The sequence below is a fragment of the Schistocerca serialis genome, chromosome 2, assembly GCF_023864345.2.
Source record: "Schistocerca serialis cubense isolate TAMUIC-IGC-003099 chromosome 2, iqSchSeri2.2, whole genome shotgun sequence".
NCBI classification, from domain to species: domain Eukaryota; kingdom Metazoa; phylum Arthropoda; class Insecta; order Orthoptera; family Acrididae; genus Schistocerca; species Schistocerca serialis.
This window is the reverse complement of record NC_064639.1, coordinates 803,695,422-803,708,515: the sequence shown is the minus strand read 5'-3', so window position 1 is coordinate 803,708,515 and position 13,094 is coordinate 803,695,422. Positions and strand designations below refer to the sequence as shown.

At 47.5% G+C, this 13,094-nt stretch overlaps 3 non-coding genes across 3 annotated transcripts; 2 read left to right on the top strand and 1 right to left on the bottom strand.

The window, feature by feature from the left end:
* Positions 1-5,948: 5,948 nt before the first annotated feature.
* Trnap-cgg (transfer RNA proline (anticodon CGG)) lies at positions 5,949-6,020 on the bottom strand. Its single transcript has one exon. It is a non-coding gene; the product is annotated as a tRNA-Pro (tRNA).
* A 235-nt stretch (positions 6,021-6,255) lies between these two features.
* Trnav-uac (transfer RNA valine (anticodon UAC)) lies at positions 6,256-6,328 on the top strand. Its single transcript has one exon. It is a non-coding gene; the product is annotated as a tRNA-Val (tRNA).
* A 6,547-nt stretch (positions 6,329-12,875) lies between these two features.
* Positions 12,876-12,948, top strand: Trnav-uac (transfer RNA valine (anticodon UAC)). The gene has a single exon. It is a non-coding gene; the product is annotated as a tRNA-Val (tRNA).
* Positions 12,949-13,094: the final 146 nt, after the last annotated feature.

Below are 13,094 nucleotides of genomic sequence, written 5' to 3'. Positions count from 1 at the left end.
CGAGACTATCAGCTGAGTGTTTCCATTGGTGGAAAGTTTTTGATATGTATAAAGCTTGCGCCTTCTTTCCAACATCGACAAGATTTAAGCCTCCATTTTTTGTGGCAAGCGTTAAGGTGTCAAACTGGACTTTAAAAATGTGGTGATGGCTGACAAACTGTCCTAAGGCTGACATAATTCGTTTTGCAGTGAGTGTAGACATTGGTAAAACTTGAGCGATATAATTGAGTTTCGAGGTGAGGTATACATTTGCGACCGTTACTTTCTGAATTTCATTTAGTTTTCGTACACTGTGTTCTCGCATGCTGGCACGAATAGTCCGTAGAAGCTTTCTATAGTTGGTTGCGATGGTGTGCCGAATGTTACTCTGAAAATCAATTCCAAGACACTTGAAGATCTTCAGCTGACGTAGTTGTCCGTGAGGGTGCGATCCTAGGCCGCGGCCAATATTGAATATTCCAGACTTTGTCCAGTTTAGTTGTGCACCCGACGCTTGCTCATATTGCCTGACTAGCTGTAGTGCGGTCTCCACTTCAGTTCTATTTAGTACAAGGAAACCGACATCGTCTGCATACGCCTTGCACACTACTCGGGAGCCATGTATGACGACGCCCTGTAAACTTTGCGTCAGGGTAGCTAACAAAGGCTCAATGGCAATCGCAAAAAGCGCCATGGACATTGGGCAGCCCTGCCTGACGGAACTGGCTATCTCTATCGCTCGGGTAGGTTGGCCATTGATGATGACTCTGGATAAATTATTCGCTACCATCTGTTGTATAATTGCGACGAACCCAGGTGGAAAGCCCATCGCATACATGGTACGAAAGAGATACTGGTGGTTGACCCTGTCAAAGGCTTTGTCGAAGTCCAAGGACATGATGGCACATTTCAGCTTACAGACTTCCGCAATGGAGATTAAATCACGGTAGTCGCACAAAGTCTGTTGAATTTTCCGATCCTTTCCCACACTGGTCTGGTAAGGGCCAATGATACTGGTCATTGTAGATTTAAGCCTGTGGGCCAAAAGTCTCGCAAAGATTTTATAGTCGCTGTTGAGCAGCGTTATCGGTCTTAGTTTTTTTACGTTTGCTCTGCCTGAGTTTTTTTTAATTAGAACGACAATGCCTTCACAGAAGCTGGTGGGGATCACGTTGTTGTGGTCTAGAAGTTCGTTACAGATGCAAGTGATCTTCGCCTTTATGGTGTTCCAGAATTTTTGATAGAATTCGGCGGGAATTCCGTCAGGTCCGGGGGATTTATTCTTGGCACTTGCCCAGAGTACATATTCCACGTCTTCTTCGGTTGCCACGTCTAATAGCTTTTCCGCGTCCACGAGACTGACTCTGTTGCGCAAATTATTCAAAAGAGCATCCTGCGCTTGCACGTTAACTTCTTTATTAGACATCAAGGTGGTGAAGTAGTTTAGCACCGCCGCTTTAATCTCGTTGTGCGTAGTCAGCGTTGTGCCATCCTCAGCAATTAACTCCGTTAGTATTTTACGGGACCCTTTCCTACTTTCTTGGATCATATGGTAGACTGAGGTGAGTTCGTGGTGTACAGTAGTCTGTACCCGTGACCTGACTTTGTAGCCTTCTAGCTGCGTCCTCCTCAGGGTTAGGATTTTGGCCTGGATTTTCTTAATTCGTTGACAATTCTCGACAGTCGAAGTGCCGAGCATATACAGTTCCCGCAGACAATGAAAATAGAAATTGATCGTCCTTTGAAGCCAAAAGCCCTTTTCCCGTGCGTAGTTCATGAAACACCACCTAATTTTAGGTTTGGCGCACCTGAGCCACCAATCAATGGCCGAATTATAAGAGGCAAATCTGTGCTCACATTCTCGCCAGGTATTGAGGAAGGCTTCGTGACACGCCGAGTCTTGTAGATGTGAAACATTTAATTTCCACAGGCCCCTGTATCGACACGTCCGTTGTCGGACGAGAGTGATAGTACAGATGTATGCAGCATGATCTGAGAACGCCACTGGCCATACTTCTGACTGCAGAATGTTATTCCTCAAAGTGGGTGTGACATAAATGCGATCGAGACGGCTTGCCGAATGGGTCGTGATATGGGTAAACCCAGGTGCTGCACCATGCTTGAGCTCCCAAGAGTCAACTAAGCGCAAGTCTCGTACAATTCGTTCCAGTTCAAGTGATTTGTTAAGATTGGGAGTTTGGTCCTTTGCACTGATGACACAGTTAAAGTCGCCTCCGAAGATGACATTGTCGTGGCGGACGCCAAAGAGAGGAACTATTTCTTCTTTGAAGAATTCTGCTCTTTGACGTCTATTACTGGAACCGGATGGGGCATATACATTAATTAGTCTGTTGTTATAAAAAGTGCCCGCAATGCCCCTACTGTTCGGCAGTTTCGTGACGTCATGAATAATGATACCTTCCTTCACAATAAAAGCTGTGCCTAATTCGCAACCGGCCCCAGGATTAGTGATGACATTATAACCTGGTACGCAATCAAGTCCGATCTCTGCTACTTCTTGTACAAACAAAATGTCTACATCAGCTGCATATAAAAAGTCTTTTAAATGTTGTAGTTTAAGAGCGCTGCGTATCTTATTAATATTGAGAGTAGCAAGTCGATAGGCCTGTGGCGGAATTGTGGTGGACTAAACAGGAACAAGACTTAAAACCAGTCCGATATCAAACAGAAATAACGCTGGAAATACAAGTCACGTCGTAAAAGCACTTTGGAAGCAATTCCAGAGAAACAAAAACATGTATTGACAGTCACTTTAAAGGCAGAGTTAAAAATATTCTCCGTTTGAGAAGGGAGCAGTCGTGCGTTCTGTTTGCGCGGTAGACTCTGTCGAGGCGTTAGCTATCTCATTAACATCGTCGTCTTTGGAGACTGAAGTTACGGCTGTCACCGCTTCGGAAGTATCCATACTGTCGACGTCGGCAGTGGATTCTATATCGTCTGCCCAACTAGTTGGCGGTGGCTGTGTTGAGGGCGTTACCGACTCGTGAGCAGGGTAGAGTTTGACCATGCGGACATCACAGTCGGCTCGGAGTTGAGCTGACTGTTCGGGGTTCAGAGGTAGAGCATCTGAGACATTGTCAATGACTGATGGTAAGCTGGCTGAGGGATGATCATGGTTTGTGCTATCAGATGCTTTGTCACTGAGTTGTTCACCTATCTGTTTAGCCTTTTCGCGCAGAACCGGTGCCATCTGGTCTGCACCCTGGCGGGCAACTCTCCGTTTTTTAGTTTTTCTGGGAGACGTACGATTTTGTGGGCCTTGATCGGAACCTGCTGGAGATTCCCCCCGTGGAGTAGCAGCGGCCGATGGGGACGCAGCCGTTTGCATGTCGGATGCCTGTTCTTCTGTGACTACGACGGACGGCGATATTTCTATGGGTTTAGGTGGGGTCTCTTCCGGCGTTGCAACAGTCTCCATTCGCGTCACTGTCGCAGGCACTACAGTATTTTCACTGACTTCGGTGACCGTGGATATAGCCGGAAGCCCACGCGCTGCGGCGACGTACGTCACAGGCAGTGATGTCATCGCGGGGGGCCTGGCAGCCTCGCCGGCAGGCAGCTGCGCCACTCGCCTCTGCATGCATTCGGCACGCACGTGACCCGTCGAGTTGCATGCGGCACACGTTCGAGGCTGATCATCGTACATGACTATCGCACGATACCCGCAGACGTGTACATAAGACGGGATGTGCTTCTGCAGCTCGATTTTCAATTGCCGCACCCCATTAAGAACCGGGAACTTATGTGCGCTAGACCAACGTTCCGCAATATTGCTTATGATTTTACCGTATGGACAGAGCACTGCGTTGAGCTGTTCACTGGTTATTTCAAATGGAAGTTCAAAAATTCTAACAGTCCGTATTCCTAGGCCGGCATGCGAAACAGCAACTTCTCCCACATTTCCATCACTATGTTTAAACTTTAGGATACCACCACAAGATTCAACGATTTTCTCACACATCTCTGATCGAGCTAATTTAACGAAAACGGTGCTACTGACAATCGAAAGATGTATCCCGATTATGTCCTCAAGTCCTATCTTTACTTCATCTTCTAACCATTGCTCAACTTCAAAAGATTTAGGTCGGACAAAATTTCTGTCAAAAGTAAACTTCAGTGTGTCTTTCCTACTCGGTTGAGACATCACGAAATCGAGTTCATTGGCAGATCACACCAAAACACTGGTAGACACTGAAGCAAGCGCAGTGACTCACCACACGTAAACAGCGACGGCGCGGCGCGCAGCACAGCACGTCCGACCTCGACCGCGTCCGCCGGCTGACTGTACCCCTAGACCAACGAGCCACCTGGCTGGAGCAGTCAAGTTAATCCCAAGTAGTGGGCCTCACAGGGAACACAAACTTTCACGCGAATTCGCAAGATAAACGCTTTCTGCAGGCAGCACTCACCACTGATGAGAAGAATATTAAAGGCAACGAATAAAAAGCGAAATAACTTCATCGAGCACTGCTTATGAACAGCCGGCAGTGCCTCAGTTTCGGTATGTGGTTTCTCAGGGTTAAGAGAAGGCGAATGCACTAAACAAAAGAACATCGGGAAACCAAGCACCAACTCATAACGAAAAGATTGCACAATATACTGCAAGCAAAATTTCCAGAAGACGGATACTGAAGACGCCGCAGACAAAAGAATTATTCTATGCAGTAACGAGTATCTAGGAAGCGTGAATTGCATGTGCTGCTCCACCACACAACTTCTTTTGATACTGTTTTACTTATTCTAAATTTTCATTACCTGATCGTCTCTAAAATACTGTGCGGTTATCACCTGGTTTCCAACAGCGACAGTAGTAAGTAAATCGACTACAAAGTCTTTCAAAGTAGGTCAGACACAAAAAAAAAAAAAATCGGAGCTGCGTGTAGCTCATGTCATTCTGCTTTCAATCGTGAATCTCCGGCTGGGAGTAGTGGCGTACTTCTGTAATCCAACCTTCTGGGAGGCCGTTGTGTGGGAGAGATCTGGAAACAACTACAGATTCGACCGTTCCACGAGCTCAGGAACGGCCGCGAGGCCGTCATCGAGCTCTGCAGATCGACAGACGATAGTGTGGAAATTTCGGCAAGCGGTGGCTAAGGGTTAAGAGAAGCCAAACGCACTAAACACAAGAAAGTCGGGAAACCGAAGCACACAACTCATAACGAAAAGATTGCGGAATGCAGTGCGAAAGCAAAACTTCGAGAAGACCAACTCTGAAGCCATCGGCGAGCTAGGAATTATTCCGCACAAGAAGCGATCATGTAGGAAGAGCGAGCCGAGGCTGTCGCTCGACCACACAATAAATTTTTGCTTAATCCCAATTTGCAGTACCGGTTCGACACTAGAATACTGCGCCTTGGTTCTTCCAAAAGCGATAGTAATAAGCACGTCGACTGCAGTGTCATTTGGGGTAGTGAGTCAGACATGGAGAGGATATGGGGCGGGTGGAATATGCAACGACAGGGGCATTGCAGGGCGGCCGCCGGCTCCTTGCGCTGTGGCGCACCGGTGGCGGCGGCGGCCTGGCTGGGCTGCTGGTGCCTCCATGTAGAGCTGCCGCCGAGCCCAGGCAAAGTGCCGCTAACGAAGCGATTGCCTTTGGTGACATCTTTTGCAATAACGACTGCGCGAATCGACGGTATCTCGTAAGGAAGGAAAGAGCAGCAGCTGCCGCCGAGCCCAGGCGCCGTGCCGAACACGCAGAAGGTCCCCGGCTCGATTGCGGGCGGAAACCCGTTTTCGTCGCACTCAGCAAGACACTTGCTACGATCTCTACTGTGACCATTTAAATCAACTTCAAACGTTCCATCAGCAGGGTGCACATGGCTCAAATGAAACATGCAACGGTTTCAGAACTGGTTGTCGGATTTTAGCGCTGACTTGGAGGCCTGGAAATGCGCGAAACAGCCGCCGCCATGCGATTTGTTACCACACCGTTGTACAAAACGCAAGGGCTCGTCCGGGATTTGAACCCGGGACCTCCTGCACCCGAAGCAGGAATCATACCCCTAGACCAACGAGCCTATTCGTTCCGAAAACGCACTGCATGTGAATGACGCCACCTTTGATGGTCTCACCATGTAGGGCTGCAGCTCAGCCAGCGTTCTCCCTGTCTGTCGCGGTTGGATTGTTTCCATCGACGTCTTTTACTACAGGAACTTCACGAATCGGAGGGAGCTCGTAGCCGATGCCCTTGCTAACACAGAAGAGAAACTGTTGCTATTACGAGTCTCCGGGTGGTACATGAAAAGAACCGTCGTTTCCGTGGTGTAGCGGTTATCACGTCTGCTTTACACGCAGAAGGTCCCCGGTTCGATCCCGGGCGGGAACACAACAATTTTAATCTATATTTCGGATTTCATTTCCGAGATGACCTCACGTCCGCGTATGCAGAGACAAGCAATGTTGTATGCTAGACGGATAGGGCGTCATTTTACTGTCAAATACTGTTGCTCTCATATTGCACCGGTATTTGGTAACTGAGAACGCCCCTAGCTTCATTATGGCTGGCAAAATTTATAATCCGGTTCTTCAGGGCTACTTCAAGTGCGCTTGCTACTGGCTTTCCTGAGCTCACCCTACTCGCCTTGTCACAGCTCTGTCAAAGTGTGATGCTAACTAATAATGAGAAACTCTTAGCCACGCTCAATCTTACATGCCACCCCTTGGTTGTTGCCGTCGCTAGTAAGATGAGGGTAGACTGTCGCACAATTAAGCTGAATCTCCACTCACGGTGCACATATCCCGCAAAGACAACCTTGTTTTCCGTTGCATGCAAAATTACCGTCTGCCTTTCTACCGAATTACACCTACGTACTTTACTGGTGCCGCATTCTTGTTATATCCACGTGCTATAACGGGCGTCAACTCTTCATTGAGGAGCTGCAACCGGGGCTGAGTTCCACCTACTCTTCAGCACGGTCAAAATGGCAGGGCTCGTCCGGGATTTGAACCCGGGACCTCCTGCACCCAAAGCAGGAATCATACCCCTTTTTTTTTTTTTTTTTTTATTTTTATTTTTTTTTTTTTTCAACGCCTTAACCACTTTTTTTTTTCTTTTTTTATTTTTTATTTTTTTTTTTTTTCTTTTTACTAGCCACTTTTTTTTTCCTTTTTATTATTATTTTTTTTTTTATATTTTTTTCCATATTTTCATTTTGAAAATGCGGTAACAGGCAGGGAGAGGCAAGGAGGGCAGGGGTCATGCAATCTGAGGCCTGGCCATCTTGTCTCCCACCGTAACTGTCACCACGGCACCCTACCTCATGTGCGTACTGAAGAAATGCTGCGGCTTGACTCCGCCGCCAGTAACATAAAAACAGAAATTAGTCCGGAGACGAAATGTTGCATCCATTTGCAGTGTAAATGAACATGTCCATTTTCATATGTATTCGGGAGAGCCGGGAATCCGTGCACTTTGCACCGCATGAGTGCGACTCACCCCACAAATCAGAGTTAGTATGGAATGAAAAATATAAATTAAAAGTCTTCTATCGTTATTTCTCTCCATCGGGTCGATTGTTACAATTAAGAAACTAGGAAACGTAGTTCTGTGCAGGGCATCCGCCAATGATACGGAACGCGCTACTACAAACATTCTGTTAATTTCTGAACGTGACGAATGATCCAAGTGACGCACTCGTAAATTAGTCTGTCCCGCACGTACTTCTTTGGTCTTCACTTCGGGCGTCCGAAGGAAGAACGGAATCCACCATGTCGGAAGAAATGGCTTAAGCACTCCATCCTATACTGGCTGGGAAATGATCGTGTGACTTAAAAAGTTTGCAAAATGAGCTTTATAGTTTTTAGTCTTCTGTAGTCGGTGGTGCTGTATCATTAAATACAGGAGAAAGTCTTCTTTACTCGTTTCGTTCACATTGAAAAGATAGTAAACTGTGTGGCCTTTAAGCCAGTTTACTGAATTTCTTTTGGTCTGCGGGTAAGGCACGACCTCCGGAGTGAGGAAGTCAGCTGGCGTTATGGTCGCAGGGCTTGTTCTAGTGATGCTCGCCAACAACTGTCGTATGACCGCCCAAACATCTCGCACTTTTTCGCAGACAAATCGGTGTTCCTCGCTATCTTGTACCTGGCAAGAGTTGCATAAGGGTGAATCGGCCAGATGAATGGAATGGAGTCTGGCATTGGTAGCTATTTTGCGATTCACCGTGAGATACCAAGACGCTCGCACGTGAGACGGTAAATGGCGTGAATGAATATTATCCCAAATGACCCGCCAATTGTGAGCTGTATATTTGTCTTCGATGTTATTCCTGGAGGTGGACTCGATCAAAGTCTTATAAAGTTGCTTCACCACCGTTATTTCCTTCGCCGGAATTCTTGTTCGAGCATAACTATATTCAAGCAGGAAGTATTTTAAATGATAAAGGTCGTGTGGAATATGATGTACATCAATCGGGGGGTTGAGGTTCGCTGGGGAGATTTCGTTGAGAAGGTGAGCAGTGAGACAGTGTGGAGATTTTGTCCATAGCTTGTACATACTGCTTAGATAGAGCGCCTGTGCCTTTTTATAGACATCTGTGAGGTTCAATCCGCCCTTCCGAGGAGGGAGCGTCAACGTAACATATTTAACTTTGAAGATATTGCCTCTGGTCACAAAATGGCCCAGGGCAGACAGCAGTCTATGTGCAATGCCACTGGGAAGAGGCAACACTTTGGCTACATAGTTAATCTTCGAGAGGATATAAGTGTTGACCAGTTCAATTTTTTGGAGAGCATTCAGTTTCCTCATGCTATGCAGTTGTACACATGCCCTAACTTTATGAAGTAAAGCTCTATAATTAACAGCAATGGTATTCTGTATCTTCCGCCGAAACTCAAGTCCTAAGCACTTTATACTGGTAATTTCTCGTAATCGGGTATGATTGGGTAGATTTATTCCCCGTCCGACATTCATGAGTCCGGATTTTTGCCAGTTCACCTTCGCCCCAGATACCGCCTCATATCGTTGAAGTATTTGAAGTGAGGACCGCACTTCTTGCGCGTTCACGACAAGAAAGCCGACATCATCTGCGTACGCACGGCACACAATCTTCTGGCTATTGATTTCCAATCCCTGCAAATGTGCAGTTAGCGTAGCGAGCAGAGGTTCTATGGCGATGGCAAAGAGAGCCATCGACATCGGACAGCCTTGCCTCACCGAACACTCGATATCAATAGCGCCACTGAGGCGACCATTAATTTGAATTCGCGACGTACTATTACAGATCAGATTGTCGAGTACTTGGGTGAACTGGTGCGGAAACCCCAATTCCTGCATGACGCGGAAAAGGAAACGATGGCTCACCCTGTCGAACGCTTTTGCAAAGTCTATCATGACGAGGGCGCATTTTAACTTGCAAGCCTCCGCTACGGCAATGACATCTCTGTAATCCGTGAGCGTGTGGTAAATAGATCTATCTCTACCGACACTCGTTTGATACTGTCCTGTGATTGTGGTCATGACAGTTTTGAGCCGTTGGCTCAGAACACGGGCGAATAGTTTATAATCACTATTTAATAACGTGAGAGGTCGCAGGTTAGTGAGGTCGTTACTGCACGGGGTCTTGGGCAGTAAGACAACAATTCCTTGTCGAAATTCCTGCGGAATAACTTTTTGTGGGTTCATTAGTTCTTTACATATTGCAAGGAGTTTCGATTTCATCTGCGGCCAGAAGGTTTGATATACTTCGGCAGGTATTCCATCGCAACCAGGAGATTTATTCTTCGGACTCCTTAGGATAACGTCTGTTAATTCGTCTTCTGTCACCTCTGTCATCAGCTGAGTCGCCTCTGTGGGGCTGAGTTTCCGTGATAAATTTGTCGCAAACTCCGCAAACACGGTATCATCTGTCATTTTATTGGACATCAGGTCTCGATAGTACTCTTCAATCGCACGCATAATGTCACTTTGTTTAGTAACTATTGCCCCGGTGCTGGTTCGGATGTGTGTAATGATTTTCCGACTGCCTCGTCGACTTTCACGTAACATGTGATACATGGCAGCCTCTTCTTCTTGCACCGTCTTAGGAACTCGCGCCCGAATTTGAAAACCTTCCAACTGTTTCCGTTGCAGCGTTAAAAGTTTCGCCTGAATTCTTTTGATCTTTGCAAAATTGCCGATAACGGTCGCGTCACATTTATACAACTCCCGAAGACACTGAAAGTAAAATTCCATGGTCCGTTTGTGCCACAGACTTTTCTGACGGGAGTAAAACATTAAAGTTTTCCTAATTTGCGGTTTGGCGCATTTGAGCCACCACTCGACCGCGGAGTTGTAGGATCTGAATTTGCGTTCACATGCCGTCCAGGTGGACAGGAAGGCTTCTCGACATGCAGGATCATGCAAATGTGCGATGTTGAACTTCCATAACCCTCGACCCCGGTATGTTTCCTGTTTTTGCATGTTGACGGTGCAGATATAGCCAGCATGGTCGGAAAATACAGTTGGCCATATTTCGGTGTGTAGCAGGTGTTGCGTTAAATTACGCGATATGTAAATTCTATCTAACCTACTTGCCGAATGATTGGTAACATGCGTAAAACCCACTTCCACTCCGTGCATGTGCGTCCAAGTGTCAGTGAAGCGGAGTTCTTGAATGATCTGTTCTAATTCGACACACCGATTAAAGTGAGGAGTTTGATCGATTTGACGAAGCACACAATTGAAATCGCCGCCAAAAATGACATCACTGTAGTTGGTCCCGAAGAGCGGAAGGATCTCGTGGCGAAAAAATTCTGCACGGTGTTGCCTATTACTGGACCCAGAAGGTGCGTAAATATTAATCAGTCTGATGTTATTGACAGTGACTGCTATCCCTCTGCCGGTCACCAGTTTGGCCTCACAATTTGCAATGATCCCTTCTTTTAACAGTAATGCTGTTCCAAGTTCGAAACCGTTGCCAGGGTTCACGAAAGCGTTATACCCTGCTATGTGGTCTAACCTGATCTCACTCACTTCCTGAAGCATGGCTATATCGATGTCGGCTGCGTATAACAAGTCTTGTAAGTTCTTCAGATTCAAATCACTGCGTATCTTATTGATATTGAGAGTCAGGATCTTGTAGGCCTGCAAGGTGGTCATAGATGTTTGGTACGAAAGGAGCAAACGATAGGGTGCGTCATACAGCCTTCAATGGGAGGCGCTGACCGTGTCGGTCGTTTGAGTAGCCATGGCCACGTGGACGTTGTGTCCATCAACCGCTGATACGGGGGGCAAGGAGCCGGTCGAGGGTGGGGAATCTTCCTGCATCTCTACATCAGCTTCGTTCGTTTCAAACTCGTCCGCCCAATTGGGAGAGCAAAGGGTGCCTACTGGCTCAGAAACTGGTGGATTCGTATTCTGTGGCTCAGTTTGCTGAGTGGGCGTCTCATCTGGTCCGCTGTCGTACATCGTGGGAGTCTCCGACATGGTGTCGTCTGATCGTGTTGTGTCCCGCGAGCGCGAAGGCGAGGCGGCAGCGTCTGCGGGCCCTTCTTTTAAATTCTGACCGATTAATTTAGCCTTTCCCCGTAAGCTCGGTGCTGTATCTTCCGCACCTTGGTGAGCCATCCTCCGCGTTTTATTTTTCTTCGGAGATCGATTACCACGTATTACTGTGTCGGAGTTGGGCATCATTTCAGCGACTCGTTCAGACATGGGAGCAGGAGCCATGGACACCTCCACCAACTCGGCACCCCGTGAGGGCTGGTCCACCGCCATCTCACTGGTCCTGTTAGTTTCATGTGTTTCAGAAGCAGCCATCTCGGACGCGACTGGCGTGTCCGGAGACGTCACATTAACGACGGAACTGGGTCCGGCAGGTTTATCACGAATCGGTTGTATTGACGGCTCACCGCGGGCAACCGACACGTACGATGGCTGTAATGTTGACATCGCGGGAGGGCTAACACTCTCTCCGGTTGGCAGTTGAACTACACGACGCTGTAAACATTCCGCACGAACATGTCCCGTCGAGTTACATCTGGCACATGTTCTAGGTTGGCCATCATACATTACGACGGCACGATACCCACAAACCGTGACGTACGACGGAATATGTCGTTGCAAGTCAACTTTAAGCTGCCTGACGCCATTCAGTACCGGATACTTATGCGCCGGAGACCAACGTTCTGCAAAGTTGCTCAAAACTTTGCCATACGGCGATATCGCAACGTTTATCTGTTCTGCTGGGACCTCAAACGGTAGTTCAAAAATGCGAATTGTTCGAAGTCCAAGCCCGGCGTGAGAAACAGTAACCACACCCACATTGCCATCACTATGCTTAAACTTCAAACCAGAACTAAAGGAGTCAACTAGTTTGTCACAAAACTCGGCATCTCTCATCTTGATATAAACGATGCTAGACAGAATCGACAAATGTATACCGATAATCTCATCGAGGCCAATTTTCATCACTTCTTCGAGGAAATCCTCGATTTCGAAGGATGTTGGTCGGGCAAACGTGTTATCGAACGTTAACTTCAAGGTGTCTTTCCTCATAGTATGTGCCATCACTGAATTATCAACGTCATTCCACAAACGCAAGAATAACCGCTGCTAGCGAGCGACTTACCCCGCAGAAGTAAACAAGCCAGCCGCAGCGCGAAGCACAGACAACCGCACGCCACGGCCGCTGCAGGCAGACTGCCCCTAGACCAACGAGCCTATTCGTTCCGAAAACGCACTGCATGTGAATGACGCCACCTTTGATGGTCTCACCATGTAGGGCTGCAGCTCAGCCAGCGTTCTCCCTGTCTGTCGCGGTTGGATTGTTTCCATCGACGTCTTTTACTACAGGAACTTCACGAATCGGAGGGAGCTCGTAGCCGATGCCCTTGCTAACACAGAAGAGAAACTGTTGCTATTACGAGTCTCCGGGTGGTACATGAAAAGAACCGTCGTTTCCGTGGTGTAGCGGTTATCACGTCTGCTTTACACGCAGAAGGTCCCCGGTTCGATCCCGGGCGGGAACACAACAATTTTAATCTATATTTCGGATTTCATTTCCGAGATGACCTCACGTCCGCGTATGCAGAGACAAGCAATGTTGTATGCTAGACGGATAGGGCGTCATTTTACTGTCAAATACTGTTGCTCTCTTATTGCACCGGTATTTGGT